Source organism: Chiloscyllium plagiosum, chromosome 2 (assembly GCF_004010195.1).
Source record: "Chiloscyllium plagiosum isolate BGI_BamShark_2017 chromosome 2, ASM401019v2, whole genome shotgun sequence".
Taxonomy (NCBI): domain Eukaryota; kingdom Metazoa; phylum Chordata; class Chondrichthyes; order Orectolobiformes; family Hemiscylliidae; genus Chiloscyllium; species Chiloscyllium plagiosum.
Window position 1 is genome coordinate 98,823,582 of NC_057711.1, and position 22,122 is coordinate 98,845,703.

General features: G+C 39.0%; 1 protein-coding gene across 42 annotated transcripts in view; it reads left to right on the forward strand.

Annotated features, from left to right (window-relative positions):
* Window positions 1-22,122, forward strand: part of LOC122562121 (receptor-type tyrosine-protein phosphatase delta) — a 2,454,643-nt gene that overhangs the window by 805,237 nt on the left and 1,627,284 nt on the right. For all 42 annotated transcript variants that reach the window (XM_043714668.1, XM_043714784.1, XM_043714721.1 and 39 more), the window contains exon 5: window positions 8,934-9,053. The gene's annotated coding sequence lies outside the window, so the exon portion shown is untranslated. The remainder of the gene's footprint in view (window positions 1-8,933; window positions 9,054-22,122) is intronic.

The window sequence follows — 22,122 nt, forward strand, 5'->3', positions numbered from 1 at the left end:
GGGGACTTATCTTTTCTTACACTTTCCAGAATTGCTAACATCTCCTCTTTATGCACCTCAATCCCATCTACTCTTGTAGCCTGTATATCAGTATTCTCCTCAGCCACATTGTCATTTTTTAGAATGAATACTGATGAAAAGTATTCATTCAGTGCTTTCCTTATCTCCTCTGTCTCCATGCACAACTTTCCCCTACTATGCTTGATTGGCCCTAATCTTACTCTCATAATTTTTTTATTCCTGATACAGGTATGGAAAGCCTTAGTGTTTTCCTTGATCTAATCTGCCAATACATGTCCCCTCCTGGCTCTTCTTAGCTCCATCTTTAGGTCTTTCCTGGCTAACCTGTAACTCTCTAAGTGCCCTAAAAGAGCCATCAAATTTCATCCTAACATAAGCCTTCTTCTTCCTCTTGAAGAGAGATTCAACTTCCTTAGTAAAACCATGGCTCCCGCACTCAACTTCTTCCCTGCTTGACAGTTACATACTTATCAAGGACCTGCAATTCTGCTGCTATTGATGACCCAAATGTCTCATGGATGCCCAGTCCTGATTTGCTAGATCTGTTTGAAGTCTGTTCCTTTTAATATGGTGATAATGCCACACAATGTGATGGAGGTATTTTCAATGTGAAGATGGAACCTCATTTCCACGAGGATTGTGCGGTGGTCACTTTTACCGATACTGTCACAGACAGATGCATCCACAACTGACTGTTATGGAGAAGATCAAGTAGGCTTATCTGTGTTGTTGATTCCCTCACCACCTGCTGCAGACCCAGTCAAGCAGTGATGTCCTTTAGGATTGGACCATCGTGATCAGGAGTACTACTGCAAAGCCACTCTTAGTATTGGACACTGAAATGCCCCATCCATTTTGTGCCTTTGCCATCCTCAGTGCTTCCTCCAAATGTTGGTCGACTTGGAGGACTATAGGTTCATTATTTTGTTCAAAGCCTTATTAAAACTAATTGAATGATTTGTTGAATGGATTGAATTGGTTCCTTCAAAATTGCTTCCAGACATCTAGAATATAGAATCATAGACTCTGGTATTGCAATGCTGTCCAATGCTTTGGTTTTACTGCTCTATTAATAAATAAGTTTAATTTACAAATTAACCTGTTGCAAGAAAATAGTTTGCTGAGCTGTCATGCCTGTCTGGAAAGAGAGCAACTTCTTTTACCCTTACAACAGTAGATTGCTAACACCAGACAGGCACAGATCTGCAAAACATTAAACTTTAAGAGTCACGTTTGGAAGCCTGCTTTATTTGTAACAATTGTGCCATTTTCAAAGCTGGCTCAAAAACTTGTTTTGAAGTTATAAAATGCAAGAGAATTATTAATTGTCTGAGTGGAAATACAAAGTGCAATCACATTAAAATAATGAATTGCCAATCCAGTCTGCAATATTGGACTCTTGAACCATTCCAGATGGAACACACTTCCTTTAAACTGCTTCTTGTGCTTCAGACTTTGTTTTACACATAAGCCGTAACTTAAAAAGGGTCCATGCAGCAGCATACCATATTTACTTGGTGCTGTTATGAAATAGTGTAGTGACAGTGTCACTGTTGTAAAAAAACAAGGTTAACTGGAACAGTACACCAGGAATGTACAGATTTTTGAGACACTTCTTTTTTAGTCCAGATAGAATGACTTGAATTAAGTAAATTGGCCACCAATTACTGTACTCTTGGAGAGGTTTTAACACATTCAGCATCTCTGTCCCAAGTGAAACCTATCTGCTACAGCTGGGAAAACTGGAATAGTATGGGAAAAGGAGATGGTGATTGAGGTGGAGATTAGATTGGAATGTTTTTATCTGATAGTACCACAGTGGGCTGTGAATGATTGATACGTGTTTGCATCCTTTATCTGACCTTCCTGTTCTCTTGGCAGGTACAGGCTGTTGTCTATTTCTTCTTGATTGTTTCTCTCCATTTTCTTTCCTTTTATATAGTATTGTACAGCATTAAATACATGGAACCAGCTCATTCAGATGGATCTAATCATCAGGGAAAATGTGAACTACAGAAGATAGCTTGTATCACATGACCTCACCAGAGAATTTTGCACTGCTAATCTGGAAAATATCAGTTGAATCTAATTAGAAATAAGCAGAGCATCAGTTTTGGCTAGTTTCAGTGAAAATGTCACCCCATAAACCCTACTGAGTTTTCTTGCGCAAAATTGGCTTACCACCAAACCTGTGGTATCCTGCTTGTTATTAGATTGCTTACAGTGTGGAAACAGGCCCTTCGGCTCAACAAGCCCACACCGGCCCTCCGAAGAGCAACCCACCCAGACCCATTCCCCTACATTTACCCCTTCACCTAACACTACAGGCTAACTTAGAACCTGTGTTTTATATTTTTGAAGTTTAATCAAGAAACCGATCACACCAAAAACATACAATCAAAAAGAACCACTCTACTCATTATTGTAAATTTTCAAAAAAAAACTAGCCATGAGCTGCTCCTCTGCTATGATGTCCTCACACAGGTTTCTCCAAGGTCAACTGTGAATTTTGCTGTTTGTTTATTTTTCTTAGACTATCTCCGATGTCCAGAGGTACCTGAAATCATACAGCTGAGGCAGTAGCTGTGAAGTTTAACTGCTGGGTCAGACAGCAGTGTAGGTATCTTTCACCATTGATTCACTTCCCACCATGTGGTCAACTACCTTTGTCAACCTTCCTCCTTTATTAAAGTGCCGTTGTTTTGATCTTTTTTCCTCAAAGTTCCAAAACAATGCAACAGCTTATAAAACAGTAATTAGTACTCCTAGAATTCAACAAAACTAGCTCCAACACTAAAAGCACCTCAAAAAAGGATCAACACTTATGCCAAGTTTTCTTCCTGTCTTGCATCTTGGATTACCCAGAAATCTTCTGTTAATTGTAAACAATTGGTAATTTCCAATTTCCAATTAGTTCACATTTCTTCTTTCATTAAATAATAATTTCAAGTGGTCATCTCAATGCATTTTCTGCTATTTTCAGTTGGTTTACTAAAACTACTACCATTGTTAAAGCCCAATCCAATGATTCTTCCCTACCTCTAGCTCAACCAGGGTAAATCTCCTAAATCCCTTGGATAGCTGTGAAATGTGACTCTTTGACTTGAGACCAAGCATCCAACTCCAGGAGCTCACAAAGAAACCAATTTTCATTCATTGCATGCTGGCATTGCAGGCATATTCTATATTTGTTATTTCCATCCCTAATTGCCCTTCAGATGATGGTGAAACTGTGGATTGGAAACCATGCGAAAGGATGGTGAGGACAATGGATTTGTACACTTCCAGTTTGTTCTGTTCTCTAAGGCAAATTAATCCACTCTAATTCATAGTTCAACTCTTTTGCTTCCTGCTTCTTCTGGAATCCTTAAATCTTTCTTGTTAAAGACATGAATTGTTAGACCTACCATTTCCTAAGAGCCTAGCTCCCCATATTGTTGTTAGCATTCTTAGACTATCAGCAAGTTACAGAAGTGCATGGTCTTCAGCTGAAAACTACGGAAAGAATCCAAGAAATTGCTGAGATCTATTCTGCTCTAAAAAGACTCAGTTCTGCATGCTCATGGAAGGAAGCTGGGCCAGTGATCTATGCACTTCTATTCCAGACCAACGTTGTATTAAAATCTTCAATAGAATTCAAAGTAGAGTTGCCCCAAGAGTTCTGGAGTGGACCAAACAAAATTTCTGAGCAGCTATCATTCTTTTCAATTTCATCTTCATCATAATTCGGATCATGACAAATAGAAATTTTGCTCTCATTATGTTGTCAAACTGAGCCAATTAATGAGAATGAAGGTATTGAAACTGACTGATCTCAGTCATTAGCAGCACTGGTTATATTAGTGTTGTGTGGTCTTGCATTACAGATACCACATTCAGAGCTATATTGTTGGATGTTAAGACACAACTCATTATTTAGTGGCAATGGAAATGATGGAAAATATATAAATCGCTGAATAATTCAATAAAGCAGAATTATAGTTCCCAGACACGTCAATTTTGTCTTCATTCAAAGCTTTTCAAGACAAGTACCTGCTGACAACATCGGTCCATATAATTTTGGACCTTATATTTCATAGAATCCCTACAGTGTGGAAATAGACCCTTTGGCCCAACAAGTCCACACCGACACTCTGAAGAGTTACCATCCAGACCCATTCCCCTAACCTATTATCCTATATTTACCCCTGACCTACACATCTCTGGACACTATGGGGAATTTAGCATGACCAATTCACCTAATCTATGCATCTTTTGGATCGAGGGAGGAAACTGGAGCACCCGAAGGAAACCCATGCAGAAACAGCGAGAATGTGCAAGTTCCACACAGACAGTCACCCGCGGCTGGAGTTGAACCCGGTGCTGTGAGGCAGCAGTGTGAACCACTGAGCCACCATGCCCCCCCAATGAATGTCTGTAACACGCCAGTATTTAACCTTCAACCATTACCTTGAAAAGAGATTAACTGGTTACATTCTCTGCTGTTTGCAGGACCTTGTTGTGCACAGAATTGGCTGCCATGTTTCTCACAACAGTGTTTTTTTAAATAAATGCTTCATTGACTGGCTGAAAATACATTCTTCAGCCCTGAAAGGCACTATGTAAAAACAAGTACTTTTCCTTTGTTGTACGACTCAGCATTGTGGGAAAGAATAATTAAGTTTCCGCAAAGAATTTTGATTCACAGCAAATGTATTTTAGGTAGGTTTTAAAAAACCTCTTGTTTGCAAAGGAATAGTCAAAAAAGATTAACCATTTCTGCCTCTTAAAATTATCCACAAGTTACTTATTTTGTGGTTTGTCAATGTGCTTCACGTCTTTAAATACAACTGTTTTTTTAATGGGCGTATACTGCATATGAATGCATTTTGAGGGAATGCTTAGTTATTATGTGACAGTTTGAAATCACAGGCAGCACTTGTTAAATTAATGTAGCATGATTCTCAATTTTATCAATGATGCATTGGAGAATTCCAAGATATTTTTGTGAACCTTTCAGTCTCAGCCCCCCTTGTCATTACACTTTACACAGACTGCATTGCTCAGCCTTGAGGCCTACATTGCTTTTGAGTGAATCTGATATAGAACTGTAAATGTGGCTTTCTGAGAGAAGAACACTTTGAGGTCTGCTGCTAATAAATCATGTTCCAGACGGGGGAGAGATGAAAGGACTATCTCCCAACACTTTTCTTCCAATCTCATGACTGACAAAAGACAGCTGCATTTGAAAAAAAATGTTTTGAACATCCCCACTCACCCCCATCTGAATGTTGTCACTCCCTCAAATTTAGAACTTCCTCCTTTTCAAAAGGGATGAACATTTTGACTCAACACCTAAAATATATTTGCAATGGTAATGTTTTGTTCTCTTTCATGCTTGTTCACAGCATAGATACAAAGAAGAAAATTTGATAATTACAAAAGGACTCAGAAGTCTTATTCCCATGCTTCCCCCTCTCGATAAAATCCAGAAATGTTTCAGGCCAGTGATTTTGCTTTTGCTACAATGATGGATGGCGGGTTGGAGATTTCTGAAGTTGATTTTGCAACAGCTTATATATTGAAGAAGCAAGGTTTGCCGGCTTTGCTCCAGTTGGAGTATATTGAATTGAACTGAATTAGCTTTATTGTCCCATGTATTCAAATAAGTACAGTGAAAAGTTTACAAGTTGCCACTTATGGAACCAATGTTAGGTAGATGGTACAGTATGAGTTCTGAGGGGAAAAAAAGAGTTGGATCCCTGCAGCAAAAACTTGTTTGATTCCTCAAAAATGTCATCTTGAATTTTGGTCTCCCCATGGATTTAAGGAAGGCTTCTGTTCATTCTGTTCATTCTGAGAGATTGATTGACTTCTATTGTCTTGCCCAGACAAGAATGTTAACTCTAGGGTCTTGTGCAGTTTCTCCATTGACAAGAAATGGAGAAATGACCTTCAGCTTAATTTTATTTCAAAACCAAAGTATCCATTTTCTATATTGTTTTTGAAAGTAAGGCATACATTTTGAATGTGTGCTCCATAAATCCATGAGTCTTTACTGGGTACTAAAGTCAATATGACCACTCCAAACATCTGTTATTTGCTTACAACTAGAAAAGTGTAGGTTCTTTTCTGCAACGTATGAAAATGCACAGATATCCTAGCCATCTAGAGTTAGTGCACCAATCCATGACACAGCTACACCATATGCATCTCACATTCAAATTGCATCTGTCTGTTAATCACCTACACTCACATGTGACTTATCAAAACATATCACAGCATTTCTTTTCTACTTTCCATCCACACCACCACCACTTATTATTTTGAAAAATGAATTTGCCTTTTGCTTTCTTTCTCTTCTGTCCCCTTCTCTTGCTTCCTGTCTTCTTCCCTTGTGGTCGTTGCCTTCCCTCACCTTTATTTATGATTTCTCATTCTTTTTTACCTTATTTTGCTTTCTCTCTTTTGTTGTTTTTGCATCCTTCAACTCTTCTGCCATTTTCCATTTTACTCTTCACAATCAACTGCAGATTCCCTTGCTAACCTTGAGAATCCTTCTCAACCCCTTAACTTCCCCTCTCTCACCTACTTTGTTGACTGACTATATATGTCTCTGGAATTATGTTTGCCATCTCACCGTTCCTTGTTCTCTGTGTGTATGTGGAAGAACAGCAATGGGTTTGAGATGGCAATCAAACTGAATGGACAAAGCCAGAAGCAGGCGTTGCAAGGATTGTCTTTCAGAAGTTAGAAAAAAAGAAAATGTTGGCAGGGAATCCAGTCACAGTGTAAATGTTTGATGTTTTTGCTTCATTATTTGATGGTCTTTTTTAGTTCATGATACACTGGATTAGAAATATACATTGCAGCTAAGGGAAGATTGAGAAGGTTATTTGAATAATTTGATAATTTTGACAGTGATTCTGATTTGAGTAGTTTTTTTATGAAAAAGGAATCAGAATACATTTGTTTTGTCTGGGTTCCTCATTTACATTGATGGCGGTTACTACTCAGCATCGCCCGAGTGACCTGTCTATTATCTTTCTCATCTATTCGCTCCATCCTCCTCTCTGACCTAACACCTTCTCTTCCACCTTCAGCCACCTATTGCATCCTCAGCGACCTTCCCCCAAGCCTCACCACCCATCCATTAATCTCTCTGCCCCCCCCAGCCCACAAGCCTCATTCGTGATGAAGGTCTTATGCCTGAAACGCCGATTCTCCTGCTCCTCAGATGCTGCTTGACCAGCTGTGCTTTTCTAGGACCACACTCACGACTCTGATCTCCAGCATCTGCAGTCCTCACTTTCTCTCTGGTGATTACTACTTGTTCAATGACAACAGGTCTTTATTTAAATTTTTCCTTCAAAGCATGTGGGCATCATCGGTTAGGCCCACATTCATTGCCCATCTCTAATTATCCTTGAATCGAATGACTTGCAGAATGCAGTTAAAAGTCTCCCATATTTCTGTGGATCTCGAGTCTTATGTAGACCAGTCCAAGTAAGGATGGCAGATTTCCTTCTCTGAAGGACATTGTCATAAAAACTCATTAGATTCACCAATAAACAGTGGTTTTGTGAACCACGAAGTCACCATCCCTCCTTGCAGTTTGAATTTGAATAATCCAGGACAATAATTACAATTTAGGCAAATGAGAAAAATCTGATATGAAGCATATGCCCTGAATGTAGCGCACACTTGAAAATTGTGACTTCCATGTTTAAGCTGTATGCTGGACACAGGATTTGCTGTTGCTTGTTTCTCAGAGTTTTACATTGATATGGCACAGTGCAATATAACAACAGAATTTTGAGATAATGCATCTGGGAGAAAATTGGATTATTTTATGAAAGGTAGCACAATACCTTTTTCCTTCCAGGATTGTTGAGTATTGAGGTGTAATGTGTTTTTTTCTGTCTCTGATCTCTAACTGATATGCTTTGTTGTATGCCTGAACATGTTATAATTAACAAAAAATGGAATAATGAAATCACTCACATGTCCTAATCTCACATCATACCAACATTATTGTTAAAGTTATGTAATACATTACAATTGGTGACACATTTAAAAAATAGAAAGAAAAACTATTTGAAGAGGCTGTACTGCTTTTTACAGTATCAGACATCAATAGCAAGTACTTATGGTTCAAATAATTTCTCATCTTCAGTATAGTAGTTAATTTGACAGATTTCTGTAGGATATTTTTGATGTCAAATGAGGGCAGCATTGTCCACAGCTCCATAAGAAACAAGGACAACCTAAACTCAGTCAAGTACAAGATCTGTCCAGAGCCATTGCAATCTGGGTGACTGTGCTGCAAACTGAGAAAATAGATTAATCAGCACAGTTTTAATAAGATGGGGTACTTCGGCCTTGACTGCTATATCCTATAGTGCTGGTCCTAGGCATTTCTGTTGAGGACAAAAGTTAAGGAATAAATACAATTCAGAAAGTAGGCATTTTTAAAAAGCATTAAACAGCATTCTGATGAGATTGTTCCATATTTTTTATTCAGAGATTGTGTGTGAAAAAAAATATTTGTCACTATCATTCCCTTTACTATATACTATATGTTGTAAGTGATCAATTCACTTTTATATATGGCACTGAAAATCATTGAGTACAAGATGATAATTATTGGTAAAAATGTTGTTGTGCTTGGTTTAACCAGATGATTTGTTACAGATATCAATAAAATTGTTTCTTTCTTTGCTAAGGCAATGACCTCAATCAATTTGTATGGACCATTAAAAACATTTTGTTTATTATCATTGGACTAGGCTTGGGACCAATGCACAATCAGTCAATTGTCTTCCATCTTGTTTACAAGGAGCATCTCCCCAGAGCTGACAAGGAAAATATGAATCACTATACTGCATGTGATTGTACGAGCTGTATTTAGTAACCACATTATTTACTTTCAGGAGGAAAGAAAAGCAACCAATCTCCAACCTGAACTGAAGGCAGATAATTACAAGTATTGCATGATTTATCGACACAGCATTGGCACCTGCATGACCAACAATGAAAAGCCTCATCTTCTGGTAGGTTGATGGTATATCTGCTGTTCTTGACACTTCTTGGATTTTGGTACTCTTAATCCTAACATTACCAGGAGAAAGGTATCACTGAGCATCTGTGGTTTACACTATGAATATTTCCTTGTTGCAAGTCAGTTCTCTGTTAACTTCACAACTATCATAATTGCTAAATAAATTGATCTATAGTGTATTACTGTATTTTGTTCACTGTTGTAATTTGACTAATTTACACATTTATCTATTATTTCTGAAACCAGATTTGCACTGTTACCAAGGTAATATTGTTAGGTATAGCACAATCATTCTTCATCCGCTTCCACTCTGCACATTATCAACTTTCTCTTATATGCAAAATAATGCTAAAAGAATAACAGCCAGTTCAACAAATTTTCATGAAATTCTTCAGGTACTATTACTGATTGAATATTCTTTAAGATTGTCGTGCTATTTGCAAACTGAACTGCATCATTAAAATGACAAGAAATACCATAGTGACCTCCATTTGTTATAATTATGTGCAATTATATATTATGTGGAATTATATATTATATATGCATCAATAAATGAAATTTCAGTATAAAATGGATAAAGGGGAGCATGATGTGGGTCGTTTGGAAAGAGAAATGTTATATCACCTTCTGATATCTTTTTTTACTGCATTTTATTTTGGAGCACTACTGCATTTAGAAAAATACACGGAGAGTATTTAAACAATGAAACCAAAACTAATTTTATTATTAGACAATATGACAGTTTTATTTATTATTCCTACCTTACATTTTCAATGAAAAACTCTTCATAATCTTACCACAAATCAAACAAGTTTGATTTGAAACTTATGTTCAGTTACAAATTATATACTTCTTGCTTTGATTGACATTTTAAAAAAAAATCCTCTCCCTCCCTCATTTTGATGAAGGCGTTTGATACTAAAATGCGTATGAATCCACATATACTTAAATCTGTCAGTAGGTTGATCACATGGCCAATGCCATATGATCCTGGATGCTGAGGTAGCAACTTTGACTTCACCAACCCATAAGAAATAGCAACAGAAGTAATTAAGCCCCTTGAGCCCGCTCTGCCATTGAATAGCTATACTGCATGTGATTGTACGAGCTGTATTTCGTAACCACATTATTTACTTTCAGGAGGAAAGAAAAGCAACCAATCTCCAACCTGAACTGAAGGCAGATAATTACATGGCAGATCCAAACTTCCCCACATCTATTTTCCTGTCCTTTCCCTCTAACCTTTAATTCCCATACCGAATCAATCTCAGCTTTAAATATGCACAAGGACTCTGCTCCCACAGCTCTCTGTGGTAAGGCATTCCAACAAGTCTCAATCCTCTGAGAAAAGAAATTTCTCCTCATCTCAATCCTAAATAGGGACCTCTTTATTCTGAGACAGTGCCCTCTGGTCCTCGACTCTCCCATGAGGGTAAACATCCTCTCAGAATTTACACTGTCAAACCCTTTAAAAATCTTAGTAATTCAATAAGGTCACCCCTCAATCTTTTAAATTCCAATGAGTAAAGTACCAACCTGTTTAATCTTTGCTCATAAATCAATCCCTCCATTCTGGGATCATCCTCCTGAACCCTCTCTGAACTTCCTCCAATCAAATGTGATCTTTCCTTAAATAAAGGGACCAAACTGCTCACAGTATTCAGATAAGGTCTAACTAGCACCTTTTACAGTTGTTGTAAGAGTTCCCTGCTCTTATACTCTAACCCCTTGCAATAAGAGCCAACAGTCCATGAGCTTTTATGATTACTCGCTGTACCTGTGTGCTAGTTTTCTGTGTTTCGTGCACATGTATTCTAAATCCTTTTGTGTTGCTGGGTTTTTTTGCAGCTTTTCTCTATTTAAATTTAATCTGTTCTTTTGTTCTTTCTTCTAAAATGAACAACTTCACATTTTCCCACATTGTATACTATTTGCCAACTTCTTGCTCACCTACTTAAGCTATCAATATATCTCCGCAAACTTGATTTCCACCAATTTTTTGCAGTATTTACAAATTTGGCTACAGTACATTAATTTCTCTCTTGCACATCATTAATATAGTTTGTAAACAATTTCAGCTCCAACACTGATCTTGTGGAAGCCCACTGGTTACTGCTAACCAACCTGAAAAACAACCCTGTATCTCTACTTAGTCTTTTTTGCCTGTTAGCCAATTCTCTATCCATTGTGAAACCTATAAGATCAGGTGTTGTGTTGTTATAGGTACAACTTAATTCTATACAGCATTGAAGAATGAAGAGCAATATCATGCAGGATACAAAAAGCCCTTATTCAGTACAGTTCAGTCATTTTCTTGTTGATCAGGTTCAGTAAAAACTGTTATTTGACAATGGAAGAATCTGAAACTAAGCTCAGTATTGTCTTCTTCAACATTCATGTTTGCCTGCTTTTAGCATGACTTGACTCGTAATACTCAAGAGTAAGAGCTCTACTTTATTGTCATACCTAGTCTGGGAACATGAATTAAGATGCTGTGCCCCAGCTAAAATCAACAATTCAGCCAATATTTGCATGGAATGTGAGGTCTCTGGTTAAGGCAACTTGAATAGATTCTTTAGTGTATACTTTGCTGTGTATATTCCCTATTAAATGCCTCACAACAGATTTACTGCATTCAAGGTGCTACAGAAATGTAAGTTGTTTTGACATTTTAAAGTATAAAAATTTTAAAGTAAAATCTTTTAGTAAATTTTAATTTTAAATTGTATTGATGTGAGCTCCCAGTGCGAAGTCACACATGAGACACAAAATTTCAAGGTGTTAAAATCCTACCTCAGACCTGTAGACTCATTGCGATAGCTGCATTACAGATGTCTAGTATAAATTATCAACTTCTAATTTAATATGAGACAGTTTCAAAATCGATCTTATATCCGACACTCAAAAAATGTATGCAAACCAAAGGATTAGAAATGGACAGAAATTGTTAGTATCATGCACAATTATGACATAATTATTTGCGAGATATCTCCTGAAACTGTGGACTCATACCCTCATATTAACCAATTAAACATTTCTTACAATAATTCAAGCAATGTGGGAATTCATTTGTGCCAGCTCAATGATAGCTCCCACGATACTCCAAACATCAACAAAGAAGATTTAATCTCATATCAGACATCTATATTAGTGGGGAGCAGCCAGAAGAATCAGAAGGCTGGATTAATTAAAATAAAATCATCTTTAATCAGTATTTAAAACTCAGAACAGTTTCTTGGAGAATTGAGCCTACCATAGGCAAAACGTGACTGACGTACACTTACACACATTCACAAATTGATTTTGACTCAGGTTGTAATATTGTTCACTGACCTGGAAGGTTCATTTTCAGGCATTTCATCAATATGCTAGGTAACATCATCAGTGAGCATCAGGTGAAGCACTGGTATTTTGTCCTGCTTTCTATTTATGTGTCTCGGTTTCTAAGGGTAGGTGACATCATTTCCGTTTCTTTTTCTGAAAGGTTGGTAAATGGGGTCCAAATCAAATTGTTTATTGATGGAGTTCCAGTTTGAATGCCAGGCCTCAAAGAATTGCCATGTGTGTCTCTGTTTAGCCTGTCCTAGGATGAATGTGTTGTCCCAGTCTAAGTGGTGTCCTTCCTCATCTGTATGTTAGTAGGGTCATGTCTTTTTGTGGCTAGTTGGTGTTCATGTATCCTGGTGGCTAGTTTTCTGCCTGTTTGTCTGATGTAGTGTTTATTATAGTCCTTGCACGGTGTTTTGTACATGACATTTGTTTTGCTGGTTGTTTGTATAGGGTCTTCTAGGTTTATGAGGTGCTGTTTAAGTGTGTTGGTAGGTTTGTGGGCTATCATGATGCCAAGTAGTGTGAGTAGTCTGGAAGTCATTTCAGAGATGTCTTTGATATAGGGGAGAGTGGCTAACGTTTCTGGGCGTATTGTGTTTGCTTGTTTGGGTGTCCATGTGTGTTGATTTCCTGTAGATGCTGGTTTGAAGGTCCATTGACTGTTCGTTCTACTGTGACATCCACGAATGGGAGTTTGTTATTGTTCTCTTTTTCTTTTGTGAATTTTATGCCAGTAAGGATGTTGTTGATGGTGTTGTAAGTTTCCTCTGATTTGTTCCATTTTGTGATTATAAAGGTGTTATCCACATAGCAGACCCAAAGTTTGAGTTGGATAGTTGAGATAGAAAAGGATGAAATAATGGTGTCCTTTGACATAACAGGCCTGTTCACATCAATTAACATCAACTTGGACAAAGAAACAATGACCTCGTTATTAAAAGGACCAAAGACACAAACACCAGAGAGCGCCAACCTCATCAACAAAGATAACATTATCAAGTTAGTGGACTTGTTCCTTACCACCCACTTCCACATTCAATAACAAGACCTACAAACAAATCAACAGAACACCCATGGGATCACCAATATCAGGTTTCCTCGCAGAAGCAGTCATGCAGAGACTCAAACAATCAGCTGTCCCAACCATCCAACCCAAACTTTGTGATGACACCTATACTTAACTACAGAAGCAATCAGCCCAACATCTATAAACAGAGCTGCACCAGGACATTATTCCAATGAATCACAACACACATCAATACCCAGGAACCACGAAGAGCAGAAAAAAAATACCTAGACAGCGTATTCAAGAAGAACGGGTACCCAGTAAACACAGTCTGGTGATTTCTCAACAAACCCAAACAAGCAAACACAATCCACCCAGAAACTCTAGTCACATTACCTTACATCAAAGGTCTCTCTGAGTTGACTTCCAAACTACTCAGACCTCTTGGCATCATGGTAGCCCACAAACCGACCAACACTCTTTAACAGCGCCTAATGAACCTAAAAGACCCTATACAAACAACCAGCAAAACAAATGTCATTACAAAATATTGTGCAAGGACTATAACAAACACTACATCAGAAAAGCAGCCAGAAAACCAGCCACCAGGATCATGGACATCAACTAGCCTCCCAGAAAATGACCTGCTATCTCTAGTATCCTTACATACAGATGAGGAAGGACACCACTTCGACTTGGGCAACACTTCCTCCTAGTACAGGCTAAACAGAGACATGCATGGGAATTCCTAGAGGCCTGGTATTTATCCCATATTCCATCAATAAACACATTGATTTGGACCCCATTTGTCAACCTCTGAGAAAAAGAACTGGAAATGATATCACCCACCCTAAGAAACCAAGACACAGAAATAGAAAGCAGGACATAACACCAGCGCTTCACTAGAGGCTCACTGATGATGTTACCTTGTATGGTGATTAAATGTCTGAAAATGAAACTTCCAGCTCAGTGAGCAAACTTACAACCTGAACTTGAGCTACAAATCTTCTCAAAAATTGATTTTGACTGTTGTGACTTATCAAAGATTTAACTAGCATAACAGATACACAATTAAGAATTTAAAACATCCATTAAAAGGCCAAAATTGGCCACTGATAGAAAAATGTTTAACTCCAATTGTAAATTATTCTTAACTTTAAATTTTCAAATCCATGAACTGAAGATTGCTTAATGGTACTTACACTGAAATGATAATTAAAATTTGCCCTTGTTCTTGTCAATTGTGGCTTGCACCAGAATTTCCTGAAAATCTCTCATGATCAAGAATGTCAAAAATCATAGAATCATACAGAGGCACTTCGGCCCATTGAATGAGCATTGCCAAACTACTCCTCACTTTCCAGTATTAGGACTAAATCCTTGCAAGTTATGACAAAACTCTGGTGTGAAGCTATGAGAAATCAGAACAAATATTTGAAGCCTGAGGAAAGGACAGAACCCATGGCGATGTTATGAGCATTAAAATTTAAAGTCAGAAAATTGTCACTTCAGTGCAACAAAATATTTAACAAAATGTAATTTTGAAAGTTACTGTCCTTAAACAAAAACAGAATCCATGTGGATTTACAAATTTTTGAAAATACAGACATCTCAGGAAACAGAAAGTATTTTCAAAAATCATTATATAGAAAACCAGAAGTGGTAACTTTAAGTGGTGCTAAGTCTAAACTTTGGGATGTAAATTTGCAACTATTCAGAAATTATGTATATTTAGGAACTTGGTGTTCTCTGGTCTTATGGAGGAGAATGGAGATATGAAGAGGTTTTAGAAGCTGTCGTGTAAAATCAACAGAAAGCGGTCGAGGACAATTCAGCATTAGGCAAAATCTGTTGTACATGAGTTTGCTCAAAAGAAAAGAAATCTGATCTAAATGGAAGGGTATAAATAATTCATTGCCCATTCCTCCTCTTCACTTTGTACCAGCTGCATTTATGCACTTTGTAATATGTTTACTTAAAGGTGCATGGAGTTCAATTTAAAAACAAACAAGAAATGCATCATAAAGAGAGTCACTGAATTTGAAATGAAAACTCTGATTTCTCTAGACAGATGCTGCCTCGAAGTCTCTACAGCAACTTCTATTTTTGTTTGCTAAATAACATTGTTATTGTCAGTGCAAATTTTGTAAACTGCATTTTCTTCTAGTGTCCACAGCCTTGTCTTTATTTCTAACTGTTATGGAGTCTCAGCAAATACAAGTTCATTGACCAGTGTCTCTTTTGTTCACATGTTTTCATGCACCGAGGTTTTAACTTAATTGTAGTTGTTAATCTTTATATTCAGAAACATAAACTGGTATAACCAAATCAACTTCTGAACTTTTTTGTTAAAAGCCCAGTATGTTCTTAAAGTTGTTCTTACTTCTAAAGTAGACAGTGCAAACTAGAAGAAAACCAAATGAGCATCTTCTACAGAAAATAAAACGTAATCAAGCATCCAGCAGCAGGTAGTGACAGTGAGTGAGGGCACCAAGAAGGGGAGCTCGAACAGCTGAGAGGATTCTCCCTTGAGGAAAGAGTGACCCTGGATGAAAGAGCTGAAAATGTATTGCTGGAAAAGCGCAGCAGGTCAGGCAGCATCCAAGGAGCAGGAGAATCGATATTTCGGGCATGAGCCCTTCTTCAGGAATGAAGAAGGGCTCATGCCCGAAACGTTGATTCTCCTGCTCCTTGGATGCTGCCTGACCTGCTGCGCTTTTCCAGCAACACATTTTCAGCTTTGATCTCCAGCATCTGCAGTCCTCACTTTCTCCTGGACGAAAGAGGCCTCACAGAGAGATAGAAAAGGATTTGCTCCACCAAATGATAATGACAGGTTTAATTCCATATAAATAATCTACTTGCTCATTCAACCTAAATTTTCCTTCATGTTTGTAAAGACCTGCTGCTAATTGAAAAAATAATTCCTCCTTCATGATGTTTGGGCTGTACTTAAATCATTTATTCTAAGAAAAGGAAAGAAGAAAGTGTGAGCAGAGTCCAAAGCATTAGTTTGCATTTCTAATTGAGTTGCTTGTTGTGGAATTGTATTTTCGGACACAAAGCTTTTCCAGGACAAGGCATTACTTTATAGATTAAATAGTTAATCCAGATCAAACTCCCACAGAAGAGGTTCCAAACACAATCCAGCCCAGATTTGCTCTCAGAGCAAAGGAATAATATTCACTATTCACTGTGCTTACAGCTGCCGACAGAGTTTCTGTGGCCTTTTGCACAGCAAATTGCTGCTACAAGGCATCTGATCCAGCACAGCAGACACTGTCAAGCATCAGTAGCATCAATGAGCAAGACAAGTATTCAGAAAGCAAAATGAATGGAGGCAAAAAAAGATGAACTTGAGATGTATCAACCAGAGATAAAGGATGGAAAAAAGAAGTCCAATAGTAACTACATCCAGCAGAAATAAAACTCCACATTTGGAAAGTTAAATTGCCATGGCCTGAAGAGATTGTTTGGCAATAATTAAGACTTAACACATCATAAATTTTTTCAACTGTGAGAAATCGAGACATTTGGTTTTGTTGTGTTTTTAATTTATTTTTGTAGTATTGTTTGGTGTTTGTGCCTCAAACTACTTTGGTGAATTATTCATGACTTGCAATGTTTTAAAGAATTATGTTTGTCCTCATACCTAGATAGATTTGATATCACATCCAGGATAGCAGAAAAGAAATCCTCCTTTCAACTTAACAAATGCTTCTAGTGTGTTTCCATTGCCTTAAATTCAGTGGGCACTTTAATCAAAGATAGAACTGAAACAACACAATTAGCTTAATGTTCAGCTTAAACCTACTCATTTTAAAATAAAAAAAAATAGAAATGGTAAAGAATAACATAAGGCCTGATAGAGAAATGTACTGTTTTGAGTTCAACTTGGCTCTTCTTTGTAGTTTTTATTTCAGATTGTCAGCATCAGCAGCACTTGGCTTTTATTTGATTTTTTTTAATACAGATGTTCCATTCTTAGTTTAATGTGATTGAACAATTGGAGAGTTTTGTGTACAAATTAATATTTCCACAATTTTTTTGCACTTGTTTTAAACTCATTGTGTAAACTGGCTATGCTACATGTGAATGAATTAATGTTGGAAATTTCTGTTCTTAAGCCAGTTTGGACAGCCAGTTCAATTCTGGGCCACAGCCCAGCAGAATGTCTTCGAGATACATGCAGCCATTGGGAATTTTGAAAAGTCTGGCCAGTTAATGGTTGGAGAAGGTTCACCATCTAGTCAGAGGTGACTAAGATGCAGAGTTGAAAAGTGTGGTGCTGGAAAGGCGCAGCAGGCCAGGCAGCATCCGAGGAGCAGGAGAATCGACGTTTCGGGCATAAGCCCTTCTTCAGGAATGAGGCTGGTGCGCCAAGCGGGCTAAGATACAGTTCATCCACTTTACTAACACCTTTCATCCCGACTTCAAATTTACCTGGACCGTCTCAGACCCCTCCCTCCCCTTCCATCTCGGGCGACCGACTCAACACAGACATTTACTACAAACCCGACTGACTTCCACAGCTACCTAGATTACACTTCCTCCCACCCTGCCCCCTGTAAAAACGCCATCCCATATTCCCAATTCCTTCGCCTCCATCGCATCTGCTCCCAGGAGGACCAATTCCACTACTGAACAGCCCAAATGGCCTCCTTCTTCAAAGGCCGCAATCTCCCCTCCGACGTGGTCGACGATGCTCTCCACCGCATCTCCGCCACTTCCCGCACCTCCGCCTTTGAACCCCCGCCCTTTTGCACTTCTTGCGGTTGCAGGGGAAGGTGCCAGGAATGGAGGTTGGGTTGGTGGGGGTTGTGGACCTGACGAGGCAGTCGCGGAGGGAGTGGTCTTTCCGGAACGCTGATAGGGGTGGAGAGGGAAATATATCCCTGGTGGTGGGGTCTGTTTGGAGATGGCGGAAATGACGGAGGATGATACGATGTATCCGGAGGTTGGTGGGGTGGAAGGTGAGGACCAGTGAGGTTCTGTCCTGGTGGCGATTGGAGGGGCGGGGTTCAAGGGTGGAGGAGCGGGAAGTGGAGGAGATGTGGAGTGAGCATCATCGACCACGTCGGAGGGGAAATTGCGGTCTTTGAAGAAGGAGGCCATCTGGTTGTTCGGCGTTGGAATTGGTCCTCCTGGGAGCAGATGCGGCGGAGGCAAAGGAATTGGGAATATGGGATGGCATTCTTACAGGGGGCAGGGTGGGAGGAAGTGTAATCTAGGTAGTTGTGGGAGTTGGTTGGTTTGTAGTAAATGTCTGTGTTGTGTTGGTCGCCCGAGATAGAAATGGAGAGGTCTAGGAAGGGGAGGGAGAAGTCTGAGATGGTCTAGGTAAATTTGAGGTCGGGGTGGAAGGTGTTAGTAAAGTGGATGAACTGTTCAACCACCTCGTGGGAGCATGAGGTAGTGCCAATACAATCATCGATGTAGCGGAGGAAAAGGTGAGGGGATGGTGCCTGTGTAGCTGCGGAAGATGGACTGTTCCACATATCCGATGAAGAGGCAGGAATAGCTGGGACCATGCGGGTGCCCATGGCTACTCCTTTGGTTTGAGGAAGTGGGAGGATTGGAAGGAGAAGTTGTTAAGAGTGAGGACCAGCTCAGTCAGTCAAAGGAGGGTGTGAGTGGAAAGGTACTGGTTGGGTCGGCGGGAGAAGAAGAAGTGGAGGGCTTGGAGGCCTTCGTGATGGCGGATGGAAGTGTATAAGGACTGGATGTCCATCATGAAGATAAGGCGTAGGGAGCAGGGGGAAGCGAAAATCATGGAGGAGGTGGAGGGCGTGGGTGGTGTCCCAAACGTAGGTGGGGAGTTCTTGGACTAAGGGGGACAGGACCTTGTCGAGGTATGCAGAGATGAGTTCGGTGGGGCAGGAGCAGGCTGAGACAATAGGTCGGCCGGGGCAGTCAGGTTTGTGGATTTTGGGCAGGAGGTAGAAATGGGCGGTGCGGAGTTGTGGGACTATGAGGTTGGAGGCGGTGGTTGGGAGATCCCCTGAGGTGATGAGGTTATGGATCGTCTGGGTGATGATGGTTTGGTGGTGAGAGGTGAGGTCATGGTCAAGGGGGCAGTAGGAGGAAGTGTCCGCAAGTTGGCATCTAGCTTCAGCAGTGCGCCAAACTACCACTGCGCCTCCCTTGTCTGCTGGTTTGATGGTGATACTAAGATGCAACAGACATCCAACTCTGAAGAACCAAGAGGAAGATCTCCAGTACTCTGAGATTGACAGTCATATTGACTGAAGAGGTGAACATGAAGAGAGAAGGTTATATTCATTCTTTTTTAGAAGAGGCAACAACTGCCTAGCCATTAACCCAAGGGAAGTCCAGACCCTCCACTCTTGTCCTGAGTACACCTCATTGCCTAGACTTACTTGCAATGCTGCTTGTAAATCCAAATTATAAAGGATCAACCCATCCAACTGAAAATTCCAATCTAAAGGCCTTTCGATCCTGTGCTGTCCTCTTTGAAGATAGTTTATGCAGCAGGTTGTGAATTGCAGCTGGCATTCAAGTCAGCCTTGCAGAATTGTACATCCACCCTCCTCCAGTTTTGACTTTAAAGCATTTAAACAACTGGCCTTAGTGCCAACTCACTGGCTTTACAGGATGCTCCCAAGATGAGCTGGATCTTTTGACACTAACAAGTAAAGTTCAAAAGATTTTAAATGAACTTGTTTTTAACCTTTCCAAGCAATTGACTACTGCATCCTAATGGAATTGGAAATTTATTTTGTACATAACTGTTAAAGGGCATTCCCAGTAATTTTACTTCCAGGTGGGAAGTCAGCATTGTGATAGAAAACACTTTTTTTTGTTGGACACTAATTTTGAGCTATATTTATCAAACTTAACCATTCTTCACTGTATCAGATGTGATTTGAGATTTGAGAACATAAATGGCCTAAACATAATGATGCAATAATTTATTCCACTGGCATTAGATCATTCAAATCTGTTGAGAAATTAAGGTTAAACCTGCAAGTCAAAAATATGAACATGGAATAAGCTTGTGATTTACATCTGTCTGAGGAAATCCTTTTCTCTCCTCCCATGACACTCTTTCTGTCGATTGCTCTAGCTGCCCTTCTCAGTGCCTTCCTTCAACATCACCATCTGCTGTCAAAGGTTCCCTAACACAAGGGTTTCTGTTTTTCAAAAAAAATTCAAAATATTTCCTAATTGCAGTTCATATTTTGCATTAGCTGTTAAGCAAATTAATTGGAACAAAAATCTTAAGCATGAGGGAGAAACACTTAAAAATAGGGAGCAATTTGTACTAAAATGTTGACCCATACTCAAAGCAAAAGCATTATCCCAATATGTTTGGGCTTGAATTTCATGTCAACTCTTTGTTTATGCTGTATATATCAAGCTACACCAACAAGGTTCTGTTTGCAATTGTAAGTTTAAATAATACAAAATGAATGGAGAGCATTGTACACTGCTAGTCGGGTTCTTTGTTAACTGCGTAATTACACGTTCTGAATCCGCAAAGAGGTATAAGTTTTATTTCTTGCATTTGTGTGAGATATTTAGGAGATAACCCATGGAAGGACCAATGTCACCACCATTGTCCAGTTGATAGAATTCTAATACATCTTGGAAAAGTTTGGTGAAAACCTTCCATTGATGAGTCCGGTTTGAAAAGAGAGTAATATTTCTTAAAATATGCAAATTTCCATCTTGTCAGCATTGTACATGGTATATGACTTATAAAGATAATGTATAGCTATCTGCAATTACATATGAGGTTTTGAGGCACATTGGTGGGACGTGTCCCTGCTTCTGATCTGGGTTTAAGTCTAATATCCAGGCCTCAATTATTCAAGAAGGCCTGTTCTTATTGTGGGTTGTTTATCAGCCTGCAATCATTCTATTTTTTCTCATGACATGCTTGATATGGAGTGGTGCTTCTCCAATTTCAGCCTTTTTGATGAAGGTCCAACGACCAACCCCAGGAGAAGCTAGTTACGGGGCAGACTTAGGAATCACTTTACGGATCAAAAAACCTAGAAAACAATGAACCTGATTGTGGAAATCTACACATGATTGTGGAAATCTACACATGACCCAGTTTTCTCATGCAGCAGATATAGAACATTACCAAATTTCTGCATCTTTGTGTGCCAAGGTTAGCTGTGTGTTGATATACCTCATTATCTTAGGATCTCCAATTCAGAACAAAGTGGTAGGATTTGGAATTGGTGAGTTTGCTGGTGGCAATTCATCATCAGACTTGCTGGCAAAAGGAATATCCAAAGAAAGTCAATCGGCTTTCTGACAACATTTTTACGATGACAAAAGTAAATTTCATGTTTCCTGCCTGTACCCAGCAGAATTGTCAACAAAAAGTTTTTTTTCCCCTAAAATGATCTGAAACACATTCAAGTTCTTTAAACCTTTTTATTTCTTTGGCGCTAAGTTATAAATACTAAGTTCAGCGATATTGTTAATATTTGTTATCTGGAAATACACCATCAGTAATTTTCAGCATCTATTTATTGTGTGTGCCTTGCCTCTGTGAGTTTATTAGTTTCATTTCTATTTTGGCACTAGAATACTTAAAACCCCACATCCTTTCTGGTGACAATAAACACACCTGCTGAACAGTTTACTTGTTTCACATCATGAAGTAGCTTACACAAAACAAATCTATAAATGGGCTGCAAGAACATAACTTGATTATTCAAGCTTCACTAGAATAAACACAACTCAA